This window comes from Cucurbita pepo, chromosome 3 (assembly GCF_057944985.1).
Source record: "Cucurbita pepo subsp. pepo isolate OVF chromosome 3, ASM5794498v1, whole genome shotgun sequence".
NCBI lineage: Eukaryota > Viridiplantae > Streptophyta > Magnoliopsida > Cucurbitales > Cucurbitaceae > Cucurbita > Cucurbita pepo.
The window spans coordinates 6364269-6371354 of NC_141800.1; the positions used below are offsets into that span (position 1 = coordinate 6364269).

Genomic DNA, 7086 nt, shown 5'->3' on the forward strand with positions numbered 1-7086 from the left:
CATTTAAAACTTGAGTGTTAATATTACTCTCTTTAATTTTTCGTCATGAAAATTTTGAAGTTAAGGGTTTATTATGATTTCATGCAAGTAACACACGTGAAACAAGATTTGAGGTTTCAAACATATGCATCGTCAAATTTGTAATAAGACACAAGAATAGACGAACAACATTGTTCATTTGAAAAAAAAACTACATACCATTATGTTACATTGCATTGTAATGAAACTATAAAAAGATGGTGGAATTCTGAGAAGATTTCCAAACCCATCATAACATGATGTACGACCAAACTAATTATTTAAACATGACATTGAAATGGAAAATTGAAGAAGAAACAAGAAACGGAAATGAAAGGATTTGGTTTCAAGCAGCGCATTGGAAGCCGGACGGAACCTTCTTTCCACAGTAGTTCAAAAGCAAGCTGAGGGAAACTGAGAGGTCAATCTTGAGACCCAAGGCTCTGGCCTTCACCGCAGTGCAAAGGCACACAGCAGCTTCCAGGTCAACAAGGCCTTGGATTAGGGTGCAGCATGGGGATTTTGGTGGTGAGCGGATCACTAAGTGCACTAGATCGTCCAGCAAGTCGACGCAGACATCGAGCTTGAGGGTGTCCCTAGGGCACTTGGGGAGTGATGGTTGCTGCCTTGACGGGGTGGGCTTGTGGGGCTTGGGTGGCGGCGGTGGGAAAGGGACATAGGTGGAGCTGACCATAGTGAAGAAGAGGAGGTTGAGGAGGAGGAGGGCAATGGGTGAAGAGAGCTTGGAAGCCATTGGTGGAGAGATATTGAAGGGTTTGTAGGTTTGTGGGATGGCTTGTGAAGAATTATGAGAAGGGTTAGGGTTTTTATAAATGGGGTTTGGGAATTTGTTGTATTTAAAAACAAAAATTCCTTATAAATTGCTGGATATGAAACACCTAACTCTTTGAGTTAGTTTATTAAGTTTTGAGGAATTGATTTGAGAGATGAGTTTTTAATTAGTTTGTCTTTTTTAAAGTATTATAAAAATGTCAAATGGCCTACAAACTAGACGAAGTGATGTTCGATAATAAGATATCAAATACTTTTTAAAATGAAATTGTGGTTTGTATGGTTGGAAAATAATATTTGATAGAACCTTTACAGACAAGTGGGTAATAGATGATAATCTAGAGATTATTTTTAGCACAAATAATTTTTACAAATATAATATGGTTTTTTTTTTAAATATAACTATGAGATTCCACGTCATTTTGAAGGAGTAACGAAACATTTTTTTTTTTATAAGGGTGTGGAAACCTCTCCCTAGTAAATTGTAAAATTGGCGGCGATATATAATGAGTCAAAGCGGATAAATATATGTTAACAATGAGTTTTGATATATATTGATGTTAGTATGACATAACAGTACAACTTCTAAAACATGACAAGACTAAGATTGTTATTACATGCATGCTTTGAAAATCTTTTAAAGTTTACTTAAGATGAAAATGGTTATAAGATAAAAGATCTAAAAAAAAAAAAAAAAATTAGACTTTTATTTAGGATCCCAAAAATCAATTTTAAAACATATATTGGACGGTTAAACTTCGATAGCATGAAACCCATCCTTGTTTCAAATAAAAACATGTTTGAATAAGATATTAAAAGAATGAAAAATTGAAATATAAACAAAACACTATCGAAAGTCTCTCCCAACTTCTATAGAAATCACTGTGCTGCTTAAGATTTCTTTGCCTTTACCTAAAAAATAGAAAATATTGATTATCAAAAATATTTAGTAAATAATCTTATTTCTAGGATTAGTAGATACAATCATAAACAAAGTCTTAATTAGAGGATTAATGTTACTTAAGGGGTAGAATGTAATTAAAGGAGTAAAACAAAGTTTTGAAAAAAAATATACCGTAAATAGAAGTGAGTTATTGGATCAATCGCTTAATTTGCGTTGGATATCAACATCAAGTTTTTGAAGGAAGAATAGCCATTTAAGGAGGTCATCTGAGTAAATGCTATTCTTGAACCCTCTTTTTGTTCATTGTGTTAATTTTGTAGCAATAGTTCAAATTTGAACTTGGGGATCACGTTTTAGTTTTAGAATTAAATTTTGTACCAAGCAAGAACTAAAATATGTTGTATACCTAATGTCATGTCATGTCATGTAAAGTAAAGGCATGTTATAGATTATATTATACTAATGATGATGCATGATGAAAGCCATGATGAATACTATGCATACATGTCTCGTATGTGTACTATGACATGAATAAAAGGATAAATGAAATGATTCTTATTGATTTTAAGCCATTGGGACCTCACGCATTTATGTATGTTGTGCATCATGATACATCTCCGTTATGTTAGTACATATGTGTACTTTCGATATTTATGTTCGTCATGATATCATGTGGGTCTTTCCCTCTGTGGTGTTCGGCGCGTCAGCACATTTAACCCAACGAGTCAAGCCTTAGGGGTATGTAAACGAGTCCATCCTTAACGGTCCATGTGCGCATGTGCGCTGTAACGACCCGAAATTTTTTGCTTAATTTAAGGTCGCTACTGTATACGTACCATAAACATTGAATGCGGAAGTCTTTATTTGAATTCCATAAAACATGACCTTTATTTTAAAACAAAGTCATGGACTTACGTGTTTTGAAAACATCTTTAAAACGACACAACCAAAAACTTAAATAAAATGAATAAGAGTTTAAGTTAAAAACATCCTATTCTAGCCCAAGTCTAAGAAAATAAATACCACTACCCTCTGCATGTGCCTTGGTCTCGAGTTGCGATGTCGTCGTCAACCGTACCGGAATGCCTTGCCTTAACCTGAAAAATGTAGTAGCATATGGCTTGAGTATATAAAGAAATACTCAGCAAGTGACCCCACTATTGGGGTTAAATGCAACAATCACATGCAATGAAATGATGAGACCTATCTTTCGTTTCGTTTTCCCTATGATGCTGTCGTAATGGATAATTTTGGACGTATACCATATACTAGTACTACACACAGCCCATACGTGCGAGTATGGGCTCACCAGCTAATTCGCACACTCCTGGGCCACCTTCCTTACCCGGTGGGCAAACTCTGGGAGCCCCTTAGGCCAGACACTCGCTAGAACTAGTAACCGTCACGGCAGCGCTATGCAGACATAACGATCGTTGTCCTGCCATTGGATGTACGCGTCCGTACCTTCGTGATGGGATAGGGGTATCCGTCCCAAATGCATGAGCACACATAATGCATAAGGTCCCAAAAATTTTCCATTTTCATTATCCTTTAATACAACCCCGCTAGCATTATGTACGTATCATATCATTTTTCATATCGTTTCAAATATCGTTCATCATTCATGTCATATCGTTTCTCATCCTTCAATTCTCAAATCATACATAATTCTAACGGGGTTATACTTCATGTCATTTATCGTAATTTCATGTCATTCATATCGTGCTGTATACACACAATTTAGGAGACCTAACAGAACGTTCTATGCTTTTAACATAACATTTCATCATATACACATCATACCATAACATATTGCATCACAATGTCTGATATCATAAACGAGTCATAACATAAACACTTCATAGTCATATCGTTCTCTAACTTATCATAGCCTTAACGTTCTTTACTTATCACAGACATATCATTACGTTAACGTACCTTAGTCATCTCATCACAAGAACTTAACCTAACGCTATCGTTCTATCAATTTATCACAAACCTATCCCTTTCTACCCGTAGCCTAACTGTATTCTTCCATCAATCTCTCTTATCCATATCACTCCAGTATGTAACCTAACCTTAATGTTTCATGAACGTATTTTACTCCTATCGTTACATTTCGTTTTGTGCATCCTTCTCGTATCCTATCTCAAACATATCATTGAACACATCGTACCGTAATTATTATTAAACAATTCACATATTATAACATATACATAACAAATAAGAAGCATATCGATCCACAGACAATTCACACATATCAATATATATGACACGTGCAGAATCACGGGGCACGTGTCAACAGCAAATATAACCATACCGATAGTAAGTTCACTTACTTGGCTAGCTTAAATCGTTGCCACGAATATATCTTTAATGAATGTTTGATTCCGTCCTTTGAAATCCGAGTCAACCTATGTGAGCCCATGACATCAGTTTCAAATTTGAAATCTACAAAATTATTTCTCTCATTTACATGGGTCCATTGTTAAAAGTCTTGAAATATAATCAATAATTATATTTTTATTAAAAATCTTATTTTCCATGGTTATTGTGGTAGAAAGAGAAGTATATACAACTATTTAAGTTATTCTCGCCTTTACTACTCTCTGTATTTAGCATTTACCTTTCCCTCTATGTTTAGTTTGTGGTTTTTAATTCCCTAATTTTTTTTTTGTTCGGTCTGCCCTTTTCATTCTGTTCTCATGTATTCTAAATTTACAGTGGATCTCTGTTTCCAAATTGGCTACTGATATAAATTTAATCTAATATTACTAATGATTTGCTAGAATTCATATGAATGATGGAAAATAGAAAGTTTATAATTAAAATATATCAAAAAAAGAAAAAAGAAGAACTTGAAAAATTGGAAGGCATCACTCCAAGACAATTTACTTAAAAGAAAGTCAAAGTAATGGACAAGCAAAGAGAGGTGTGTGACACATCCTAGAACTCCACCAATCAATACATTGCATAATCAACTATAAAAACATTAATTAGTCAATTTAATGACTTTTATTTCTTCTTTTTTTTTTGTACTCTTAATTTAAACTTTATTCTCCACTTGCAACCATACATCAAAAGTCAAACCTTCAAGATTTGATCCATTAAAAAACATTATATTTCCTTTGTTGTTCATTCTTAATCAATCCCAAAAAAGCCATATCAACTCTACAAATAGTTTCTCTTTAACTATTCAAATATTGTAGTTTTGCATGTCAATAACTAAACTTAAATTTCTACTAATCATAATTTAGAAATACTGTTTAGGTTAAATATTTATCTTTGTATAAGTTTTTTTTTAATTATATTTTTCTTTATGATCGAAACAGTAAACGCAAGTTAAATAAATTGTTGAACAATGAATGTATATGTCAACTATCGATGAAAATGTCATAACGGTTCATATCAGTTATTTACGTGAGGGACCATTACGACTAATAAATTAAAGTAAAAAAAAAAAAAAACTGAATGAAATCGACCTACAAGAAATTAATATCCATATATTTATTTATTTATTTTTAAATTCAAATCAAACATTATAGTCAATGATATAATCCAATCCAATGATATATGTTCATTTTGGTTAATAGTCTACATTTTATTAAAAAGATAGGTTTCATATTTATAATTTTAATTTCATGTGAAATAAATTTAATTCTTCTAATTAAAGTAGATTTTAAAAATTAAGAGGTGGAATTTATAATTATTTTAAATTAAGTCATTACTACACATAAGGATTTTGAAACAAATACAAATTTACTTCTCAATACAAGAATGTTTACCCTACTTCATGTGTTCCATGTGTTTATGCTCGGTAAGTACATGATCGACAAGACTCTAGTGATATATTATGAGCCTTTGCAGTTAGACAAAAGCTTGAGTAAAGAAAAAAAATATCTATATAGATTTTAGCTCGATAAGTGATGAAATTGCACATTAGAGAGAAAACATTTATCACATGAAAATGATGATGGAGAAGTTCCTAAGTTATTCCAAGCTTAAGATGTGTGTGTTATTTCTCAATCTTCATACTATCATTTCTTTTATTTCTAGCCAACGCCAATTTGGAGAACATGATGAAGAAAAAAGAAAATGGAGGAAGTCGATTTGGAGTTAGTTTTGGAACTATTCCTCAACGAGTAGGATAAAACGAACATCAACTCAAGAAATTTAGTGAACCCTGCACATGTCATTACTATGATTGTTTGCATGTATTATGTGATGCTATGCTATGTTATAAATTACGCTATGTCGTATTATGTATTGTTATAAGCTATGCTATAATACGACCATATCATGTTACCATCTTGTGGAATTATATTTATGATATTGATGATATGATGCATAAAACTTCATACACCAAGCTATGTAAATTATGTTAATTAGGGAAGATATGACAATTATTACGGATGCATGTCTCACAAACTTGGTATGTCATGAATGAATGGAGGTATGACTTGAATCATAAACTTATGTCATGGTTTTAAGCTATGGGGACCTCATGCATTTATGTGCGTCAAATGTGAAAAGTTCGTATGGAGACTTATTTGGAGGCTTTGGATCTTTGGGAAGCAATAGAAGAGGATTACGAGGTCCCTCCACTTCCAGCAAATCCTATTGTAGCAAAAATCAAAACACATAAGGAAAAGAAGACAAGAAAATCAAAGACAAAAGCTTGCCTATTTGCAGCCATATCTCAAATGATCTTCATGCGAATAATGTCTCTCAAAACAGCAAAGGAAATCTGGGATTACCTCAAGGCGGAATATGAAGGAGATCAGAGGATTCGTGGAATAAAAGTCCTGAATTTGATTAGGGATTTTGAGTTTGTTGAAAATAACAATGGCTCTGATACCAACTTGTAGAAAATAGACGCTCGCTCTGAAATCAACTTGTTTAAATAACTCTCACGAACCTGTGAAGGAGGTGTCAAGAGGGGAGAGACAAGGGGACAAAAGAAATTATGAAAAAGCTATTTTCTATTACACTGTACACTTTGCTTTTTGTCTCTTGTTCTTGCTCTCTGCCTCTTGCATTTTACAATAAAAATGAATCAATTTATAGGATTTCTACGGTAAAAAATTAGCTATCCCATCACCTATTTTCTCCTGGAATGATTCTTGGCCCTTTATATTTTCTTTGGCCTTTTCACTCAAATTTCAAAAGTCTTACTAAGTTTAACAAAATAAAAAACTACCCTTCTCTTCTTTTTTTCATTTAAGTTTATTCCCAACAAAACTCCCCCACATAAACTTCAATGCTCTTGTCGTTTGCCATGCCAATCGTCTTCTTGTATTTGTCAAAATGTACTTTCGGTAGCGGTTTTGTAAAGATGTCCGCAACTTGATCCTGACTTGCCACATGCAGCA

At 33.2% G+C, this 7086-nt stretch overlaps 1 pseudogene; it reads right to left on the bottom strand.

Annotated features, from left to right (window-relative positions):
• Window positions 1–364: 364 nt before the first annotated feature.
• Window positions 365–712, bottom strand: LOC147793110 (14 kDa proline-rich protein DC2.15 pseudogene; annotated as a pseudogene).
• Between the last annotated feature and the right edge of the window lie 6374 nt (window positions 713–7086).